Below are 7,537 nucleotides of genomic sequence, written 5' to 3' on the forward strand. Positions count from 1 at the left end.
CTTACCGCTTTGCTGAAACATTTTCACAAGCATTTCTGATGCACATGTTTCCACCTGTGCTTACATGATTTCATGTGTGTACTTTTCACGGTAGCCTATGACGTGTGATACTTTGCTTTGACATGTTATCCTATGTGATACCTTCACAAATCACAACATGTGATGTCATGTGATTATTTGGAAACAGTTTAACATGTGATACGGTGAAAATTAAGTTTTGAAGGGGAGGGAAACCTAAAAATGGGTGGTGGTCCATGAGAATGAGATTGCTCATTTAGAACATGTACGAATACAATGAGATTTTAGGTCTCATATCAATCATTAAGACAATTATTTCAAAATCACTTGGCAAATGTAATTCACTTTCATCAAAATAGACCAAACCAAATTTCTCATCACTCTGTGGGACCCTTGTCCAGTGTCCTGTGTCCACCATTTTACATTCAAGGCCTACACGAGCCATATTTTAAGCTTGAATGTAACAGAGGGCCTGAAAAAAATGGGCAGCCCTAATGTGATCACATGTGGAATCATGTAAATCACATGGGAAGTATTCCAACAAGCAGACGATCCAGACCCACAGTGCAGCTAACGTTATGTGTTGTGTTGGCGCAGCCAGTTGTGAAATGTGCCAGCTGTCTTTTGAAGGGCATACCAGGCTGACTTGTTAGTGCAAGTCGCTAGAAGCATGTACATGATCCTGGCATGCGTTTGACTAAATGTCCCTCACAGAACATCTGTGACTGAGTGTGTTCGTGACTGAATGAGTCACACTGAGTGACCACAATTTGCCACACATTGCCCACGGCGCAACCGTGGGCAATACAACATTGTAAATGCATGTTATTCCCTCCCTCTCTCCCACCCCCTCCTTCCTCGCTTCGCCTCCTTCCTCCTTCCCCTCGATCATTTATGGCTTCAGACAGAATTTTCCCTCAAAATGTCACAGCTTGTTCTTTGTGACTGGAGGGGGGATTCCTCCTGGTCTTATTCATTCGCTGACATTACAAGAGAGTGTTGTGGAAAGGTTGTTTGACACAGCAGGAGACGATATTTCCAATTGTAACAAATAGGTAATTTATTTAAGAAAAGAAGTTCGTTAACAGCAAGAGCTATGGGTCAAAGATGATCGCCACAGCTTGAACAAAAAACACTCTGTCCTGGAACCCTTTGCCTGTCCCTAAATCCCCTCTCAGTCCTGCCCCCATGACAGATATGATGACGTGTCACATCATGTCAGATCTGACATGACGTACATTAAGATGATACGTAGATTTAACATTGGAGAGAGAGAGAACATGAGGAGAGATAAGCAAGATATGATATCCACACACGATATGATGTAAAACATTAAGAACATGAAGAGAGAGTGAGATATGTGTGTTTGTGTGTGTGTGTGTGTATGTGTGTGTGTGTGTGCGTCTGTGTACAGACGTGTGTGTATTGTATGTGTGTATTGTGACACAGGGAATGTGTGTGTGTGTCGGTGTGTATGTCTGTGCGACTGTGTGTGTCTGTGTGTGTGTGCTGTGTATGTGTGTAAGAGAGAAAAGACACAAGATTAGAACACACGATATGATGTGCTGAAATGTCCATCTACTATCTTGAAGCTGTTTTAAGAACATCAGCCAGACTGTCGCCCTAGTGTCTTTGAGCCCTGCTAGTTGACCTATATTAAACTAGTCAAGACTAACCCCTTTCCTACCTCCACCCTCGTATACACATTTTCCCCAACATTCCCCCATTTGGGGCTATCCCTAGTCCCACCCAAATCATATAACCAAGAAAATGTGAACGTCTAACTAAACAAGAAACCTTACTTCATTCACTGGACCCCTAACGGACCAACAAAAGCTGACTACCGTTCTCACAATAAACACAAAACCGCTCAAAACAAGAGTAATAATAAAACATCAAAAAAAAAAAAAAATAAAAAAAATTTATAATCCTAACCTGACAGACAAATCCCCCCAACCTCCACCGCTTACCAAATGAGCCACAGTTCCGGCCGGAAACCGCGACTCTCATCAGGGAAAGGAGAAGTTGACCGTCAGAACTAAACATAGAACATCCCTCCCAAAAAAAAATGACATTGTCTCTTCCATAACATTGAGTCCCAGTGTCCATCGCTCAGCCCCCCTTCCATGCCCACGCCATAGTCTCCTCACCGTATTGCCAAAAGTCACATTTTGCCAATACAGCAACCACCACGCCACACCTCCAGTCCTCGTAGAAGCATGTCCCCATGCCTGGACGGGAGGCGCTGGTACCGACCTCACCACGTGTCCCCCCATCTTCGACGGGAGGTGCCCATCTTGCCCACTGCGTTAGCCCCCCCCTTTTGTCCCTCCAGTCCCCAGAACCGATCCCCCGACCACTTCTTCTCAATGCTTCCTCAGGCTCAGAACCGACACTCTGCCGATGCCCCTTCCCATTCCGGTTTGACCAGGACCACAAGTAAAATAAACAAAAAATAATAAAAAAATAAAAAACAATGCAATGATTTTCAATGGTTGCAATCTCTATGCCGAAGGATCATTAGAAAATCAGACTAAAATTCCTAGTTAAAGGAATAAACCAACAAAACTGCGCTCAGACCATCCCCCGTCACCCTTAAAGGAAAGAACCAACAAAAAGAAAATGTCCCTACCTCACCATACCCCTAATCCTCTATCCCCTCGTCTCCCTCTAAGGCAGCATAAAGCTGAGGATATGGCCCGATTTGTGGCTCAATCTCTTTCTGTCCCACCATCAGCATTTGGCTCGTTACGTGTGAAGTTACCAGCCTACCCAAGAGAGGCATACCACAACAGAAAAGGAGAACCAATATCAACCCTGCCACCCCGATGGATATCCCCGTCTGCATCACTATGCTTCCCCACTGTCCCAATCTTTCCAACACCCCACTCCCCCACCATTCTTCATTCCGGCCAGAATTCCCCCTCAATTCCTCCCTCAAATCCTTCAGCTTAGCCATGGCCTCGGAGAACTTTCCCCCTGGCCCCACATTCGTCGGAATGAATGTGCAGCAGTACTGTCCAAACATGGAACAGACTCCACCCTTCTCCGCCATTAACCAGTTCAGAGCCTGTCTATTCTGCCACGCCACCGTACTGGTCGCGTGCATCTGGTCCCCCATTGCATCCAACGCCTCCTCGGTGTAATTGAGATACCGCTGCTGATTGTAAAACAAATAGTTGATCCACCCGGTGTTCTTATTGACCGATATCCATGGCAGAATAGACTCAAACCCTGCCGCAATCTCATTCTTAGCCATGAACTCGGCTGGAATGCCCCTTGGCTGTCCTATGCTGTCCAGATACACCCTTGGGTCTGCCTTGTAGCTACGCTTCGTTCGAGAGATAGGAGACTCAGAAGGTCCTTCCGTCACTGATAATGGTAGGACCACCATTGGCATGATCGCCTGAACCCGGGCACATCTACCTGACCAATCTAAAGGAAGTGTATTCCTCAACCTCCTACCGCCGCAGAGCCAGTATTGGTCCGCCAGTGCCATATCCTGGACATGAAAAGGGCAAGCTACAGGCCGTGGGTTGGTATCCACTCCCTTTAACACGACCCCGTGTCCACACTTTCCTTCTTTCGTACAGTTAGTCGTGATGCTCCAAATAGTAGTGCACCGCCCCTCTGCCACCTCCCCTACATCCCGGGTCCCCTCCTTTCGCAAGCACTCGAAATCCTTGGTCAGCCATAGTTTGACACCTCTGGGTATTGGCAACCCCGTCGCTACCCCCTGCACACGTACATCCAATTTCCTACACCGTTCCCGCATAGTGACATCCTTGAAATCCGTGACGTTTCCTGCCGCCTTAAAACGACTAGAGCCGAGAAACCCCAAACACTCTGCCTCGCACCAAGGGCGACTATTATGGGGCCCCTCCCATGCCTCTGCGTCCCTGTCACACTGAGCCCAACTGAACTTCGTGCCCTTCACCAGCAGCCTATCCGGACGTGCCTTGGAGCAGACATAACAATCCTCTATCTGATTCTGCGCGCTCGTGTACTGGACCCACTTAAACCACTCATTCCCTAAAGCCGCCCTATACATCGGGTCAGCCTCCGGGTCTTCCTCGTCATAGTCATAGTCGCCCCCATCTTGTTCCCCGGAAGGAAGCAAACCCCTCAACCTGGCCCAGAGTGAGCCCACTGAGTCCCTCAACGTTCCGGCTGTCCTCTGGAACATATCCTGTCCCCCCACCTCTTCCGACTCAGTGTCCTTGACCTCCCTTTTTCCCCTCACCCCTGTCCCCTGTGATTGGTTCGGGACAGGCTCAACTCTCCTATCTACCCCCACAACCCGATGCTCGTTAGTATAATGGTAAGTATCCCCGCCTGTAACGGGGGAATGGTCAAAATCAAAAACATGCCCTTGCGGTCCTACGGGAAACACCCCGTTTGGTTGTAGTCTTATCTTCTCCCCCCCTTCCTCGATGGAGGGAAAAGGGGGCGCCTGATTCTGAGCCTGGTCATGAAAGTCTGCTGGTACTTGAGCCTGAGCGGGACCCCGTGGGACTCCTACCCACTCAAACCCGTCATCCTCAAGGACGGGTCGACCGTGACGGTTCTTAATGACGTCGTTGTGCCCGGCCGACCGTCCGCACACTGCTGCCAACATCTGCGGGAGCATCAGCAGGCACTGCACCTTCCAGTTGCCGTCTCGGACCCTCCATGTCGGGTTCTGCATAACTGCGATCGATTGTATCCCCCAAGAGATCGCCGCTGGCCTTTATGCAGTGATTGAAGTGGAACCAGGTCGCTGATCCTTTGACTTGGACTGCCGTTCCAGTCGATCGGATCACCTCGTACGGGCCCTCTCTCCGGGGTGATGACCACTTTCTCTTGTGGACCTTTACGAAGACCAAGTCCCCAGGGATCAGTCTCGGTTTGGTGGCTTCCTTCTCCGCCTCCTTCTCCCCCTTTCTCTCCTTTCTCTGCTCCTGTCGAAACACAGCTTCATGTATTTTAGTCACTTGCTGAAGATATTTTTTCAGATCTTGCTCAAAAATATCTAATGCCGGGCCCCTAGCCAGGTGTCTAAATGGCGGTGCTGGCATGCTGCGGCCTGTAAGCATTTCATGCGGTGTTAGCTGTGTTTGGCGGTTTACGCTGCTTCTAATAGCCATCAGAGCAAGCGGCAAAGCATCAATCCAGTTAAGCTTAGTTTGCATACAGATTTTCAACAGTTTGTTTTTAATGACCAGATTGGCCCTTTCCACCTTCCCCTGCGACCCGGGACTATAGACACAGGAAAGGCGCTGTCTTATACCTAATTTCTGCATCAGCCCTTTAACCACCTTGTCGATGAACTCGCGGCCATTATCGCTTTGTAATATCGTGGGAATTCCAAATCTCGGAATGACCTCGCGACACAGGAACTTGATCACTGTGTCCGCGTTCTTGTGTTTAGATGGAATGGCCTCAATCCAGCGACTAAAGCAGTCCTCTACTACCAGGAGGTATCGTTTGCCCTGCACTGGCGTTATCATGTCTGTATAGTCCATAATCAGATGTCTGAATGGTCCCTCAGGGAGGGGTGTGTAAGCCGCCACTGTCGGTACTCCTTTGCGCACATTGCCCTGTAAGCATGTTAAACACCTGGCTAGTGTAACGTCAATTTGTGCCTGAAGCTTTGGGGACCAAAATCCCATTTTCGTGATTCGTTTCAGGGTCTCTGCTCTTCCACAGTGATCAACACCATGAGCCTCAGGTATCACTAAGGACAGAAGATCGATGGAGGCGACTATCAAACCGTTATGACTCCTCCACAGACCATCTGCCCCCCTTACAGCCCCCCTCTCCATCCACGACTGTTTCTCGGCCTGCGTGGCTGAGTCCTGAAGATCACTCAAATTATCCTCAGTTACCTCAGTCGTCAGTTCGGCCGCAAACATCAGAACAGCCGTGGACGGCACCGCAGCCGCCGCCTTCGCGGCCTCGTCCGCCGCGTTGTTTCCCGTCGTCACAAAGGACAGGTCTTTTCTGTGTGCCTGGCACTTTACGATAGCAATGCTTTTGGGCAACTTTACAGCCTGAATAAGCGCCACAACCTGCTTGTGGTGAAGGATCGGTGAGCCGTCCGATTTCTTAAAGCCTCTTGCCTTCCAAATGGCCGCGAATAGGTGGCATACGCCATGCGCATACGCAGAGTCTGTAAAGATGTTAACCGTGCGATCTTTAGCTATTATGCATGCTTCTGTTAGTGCTATTAGTTCTGCAAGCTGGGCCGAACATGGTTGCATGCATTGTTCGGCCTTTCTTGTTAGTGTTTCTCCGTTAGGTTTGCACTGTACGACGGCGTATCCTGACCTTAAATTTTCCCCCTCCCGATAGCAGGACCCATCCACAAAAAGTGAGAGTTCTGCTATCGCGAGCGGGTCGACTCCCAAATCAGGACGGAGTTTCACGAAAGCCTGTCGCTTCCACCTCACACTCATGCGGTTGACCCTCGCTCGGGAGTGGTACCAGATCCGCCGGGTTACTGCCGTGGCATGTTTTTATCGTAACGTCCGAGTACTGCAGGAGCCTCATGTAAGCCTGTTGCCGTTGGCTGGTCAGAACAAATTTGCCTCTTTCAATCAAGTTTGCCAATTTGTGATGTGTCCAAATGCAATTGTCATATCCCATTGTCACGGCCGTTGCCTTCTCATACATCAAATGTGCGGCGGCCAGGGCCTGATAACAAGGTGGCAGACCCTGCTCTACCGGCGACAGAGCTCTAGAGTAATATGCTATCGGTTGTTTTTCCCCAAGAATCCGACCGTCCGAACATACTGTCCAGACTGGGGTAAGTGAGCGGCGTATTTTTGCTTTATGCAGGAAAAACCTGCTCCAGTGTCTGCCATCATCTCTGTTAATTTGCCCTCCACTAGGACCTGCAGAATAGGTTCTTGCTCAGCTCCCTTGGAAACCACAATCATTTGATTTCCCCCCGTCGCATTCTCTGGGCACCCCTAGTGATTACCCCCCTGGTTTCGGGGCCCTCCTGTCTCCCCCTGGTCGTGGGGCCCTTGTGACTCCCCCTGGCGCACGGGTCTTCCATACTCCGAGCCGGGACGGTATGGTTGCCTACATCTCATTTCCCTGTGTCCCTGCATGCCGCAGTTCCAACAGTGGAAACGGGGAAACTGTTGTTCGTTCCCCGGTCCCTGTGTAAACCGTGGGCCTGATTGCCCATTCCCTGCCTGCCGCCTGGACGCCTGGTTCTGTGAACTATAGCCATAGCTTCTCACTACCTGAGGTGCAGGCGGGGGTCCCTGGTCCTGCATGGGTGGAGAGGTAGCAGATGACACCATTACTGCCTGCAACCTCCTTTGGGGCTGCAGTTGTTGCTGAGTTAACTTCCTTGAGTCATTTCTATCCTGATCCCTGACTTTCTGCTCCTGAGCCCTTTGCTTCTCCACACTATGTGTTACATGTGCACAGAACAAAGGATAAGTCATGTCCATTAACCCCACCACGTCTTCCAGTCTATTCTTAACCACCTCTGGAAGCCCTCTCATCACACTTTCTCTAAACA

The 7,537-nt window shown here is 49.7% G+C and overlaps 1 protein-coding gene across 1 annotated transcript in view; it reads left to right on the forward strand.

Annotated features, from left to right (window-relative positions):
• Positions 1-7,537, forward strand: part of LOC311229678 (copine-9-like) — a gene marked incomplete at both ends in the record, with an annotated part of 679,647 nt that overhangs the window by 529,068 nt on the left and 143,042 nt on the right. The window lies entirely within an intron of this gene.

Source organism: Notolepis coatsorum (assembly GCF_963971535.1).
Source record: "Notolepis coatsorum genome assembly, chromosome: 6".
NCBI lineage: Eukaryota > Metazoa > Chordata > Actinopteri > Aulopiformes > Paralepididae > Notolepis > Notolepis coatsorum.